This window comes from Octopus bimaculoides, chromosome 14, assembly GCF_046866305.1.
Source record: "Octopus bimaculoides isolate indiv1 chromosome 14, ASM4686630v1, whole genome shotgun sequence".
In the NCBI taxonomy this organism is placed as follows: domain Eukaryota; kingdom Metazoa; phylum Mollusca; class Cephalopoda; order Octopoda; family Octopodidae; genus Octopus; species Octopus bimaculoides.
The window spans coordinates 49,876,331-49,878,830 of NC_142941.1; the positions used below are offsets into that span (position 1 = coordinate 49,876,331).

General features: G+C 36.4%; 1 protein-coding gene across 4 annotated transcripts in view; it reads right to left on the bottom strand.

The window, feature by feature from the left end:
- LOC106868605 (uncharacterized) overlaps nucleotides 1–2,500 on the bottom strand; it is a 158,280-nt gene that overhangs the window by 72,197 nt on the left and 83,583 nt on the right. The gene's annotated exons all lie outside the window — the stretch shown is intronic.

Sequence of the window (2,500 nt, forward strand, 5' to 3'; positions counted from 1 at the left end):
CTAAGCAGCATAAATAGGAAGAATAAACAAAGTGAGAAGAGAAAAGAACTAGAAAAAACAAACAAACAAATGACAAAGCAAAAATAAGAATAAAAATTCTAAAATATAAACTAAAAACCAAAAAAAGAAGCAAAATGCAGATTAAAGATGTTCCTCTCCTTCTCCCCAGAACACATGTGAAAATTGGTAATTGGAACCCACTTTCACATTTTATCAGCTTTTTGTGTAAATAAATACTTTATTGTAAACTGTTTGAGTTGACCTGAAAGAAATCTTGTTAGAAATTTTGCTGACATTTCTGAGATGTGACCAGTCTTGAAGAACTAGAATCAGAGAGGAGAGGTGGAGTGGAGGTAGGGTAATGGTGCAGGTGCTGATGGAAGAAGGCGGCAAAACAGAAATGTCTGGCAGAGTAATGGTGGTGGTAGAGTTGTGGTGGTGGTAGTGGTGGTGGTGGAGGTGGGGGGGGGGGTCATGACTCCTGTTCATTAAGTAGGTTTATAACTGTTTGTTTGTTCTCTGCTTTGGTTAATAAAATATTGCTGCACACGAGCTGAAATGAAATAAAATGTTTTATGCTTTTATAAAAACTAATTAATTAATTTGCATATTTTCTGTATGATTATTGAAAAAAAAAACATTCGTTAAAGATGTGAGATTTTTATTTGTTATAGAATCTCAGTCAAAATAATATGACTGCAATTAAAAATTAATTTAATATTTTATTATTAATTTACATTCCTGTTTAAATTATTAGGGAAAATATATTATTATTAATAATATTTCTCAAAAATAAATTTTTGGCTTGGCTGTGTGGTAAGAAGCTTTCTTGCCAACCATATGGTTCCATGTTCACTCGCATTGCACGGTACCCAGGACAAGTGTCTTTGACTATGGTTTTCGGTGGACCAAAGCCCTGTGCCTGGATTTGTTAGATGGAAACTGAAGGAAGCCCATCACGTATATATATATATATATATATGTGTGCATGTGTATGTGCTTCTTTGTGTCTGCATATCTACCCTTCACGCTGAGAGAGTAAGTACCAGACTTTAAAACCAAAAAGTAATGAAGTCAATTCAGTTGACGAAAGATTCTTCAAGGTGGTGCCCCAGTATGGCTGCAGTTTGTGATATTATAATTATAACTTCCTTGCAGTTCGCGCTGAAGAGGGACAGATTTTCTCGGTAAGAGAATTTTAATTCCGAAACCGATCCGCGAATAACAATGTTTTAATTTTACGTAAGTAATTTTCACTGTCTTGCTCGCTTACAGTTTCGTATTTCGCTGAATTTCTTTTGAGAACTATTAGGTCTTAATAGACACAACATGTGGTCTATTTCTAGCACATTAAATGTCCACTTTAGTGGTCATCATTATATATATAAATATATATATATATATATATATATATATATATATATATATATATATATATATATATATTTATGCATGCATATATGTATGTATGTATTGTATACAGTGAAGCAAAGCAAACCACACTTTTATTGATGTATTGTGTCCTACAGTTGTAAATGTATGTCAGAAAAGTCCTGAATCTTGAATGCAGAGAAACACATGAAGGAAAGCATCATTATTAACACTGCTGGTACAATTTCAATAAAGATACTTATGATGATGACAATTGTCATCATCATCATCATCATCAACAACATCATTACCACCACCACCACCACCACCCTCCTCCTCCTCCTCATCATCATCATCAACCCCACCGCCACCATCATCAGTATGGTGCTGATACTGGCCTGCATTGGTTGGGTTACCAGATCAAGTTTTTTTTTTTTAAATTAATTTTTTTTATTTCTAAATCCTGCAAGTTGAAATATGAAACATTGACCCCTGTACTTCCGGAGTTCCATTCACCTGTCTCGGCTCAACTCCATGCATTCACAACTGCAAACATATTGTTTGATCAGGGAAAGAAGATCGTTGCCCCACCCCACCTCCCCACATCTCTTTCTCCATCCGTCTGTGTGTCTGTTTACTTCTCTCTCTCTCTGTTTCTTTGTTTCTCTTTCTCTGTCTGTCTCTTTGTTGCCTCTGGTTTCTCTTTCTGACTTTCTCTTTCTCACTGTCTCTCTCTCTCTCTCTTTTTCTCTCTCTTCCTCCTCCTCTTCCGCCTCCTCCTCCTCTCAATCTCTCTCTCTCACCTTTTTTTATAGAAACTAACACTTGGTGAACCTACACAAAGGAGAGAGAGAGAGAGAGAGAGAGAGAGAGAGAGAAAGAAAGAGCTAGCTAGCTAGCTAGCTAGATAGACAGATAGAGAGAGAGAGCTAGATAGACAGAGATAGATAGATAAAGAGAGAGAGCGAGAGAGAGAGGGAGAGAGAGAGAGAGAGAGAGAGAGAGAGAGAGAGAGAGAGAGAGAGAGAGATGAACAAACACGGCACAGTTAATCGTCATAAACTACCACATTAACACTAACTCCTCAACCCCACCACATACATAACAGGTTCTCTCATTCTATAACTTT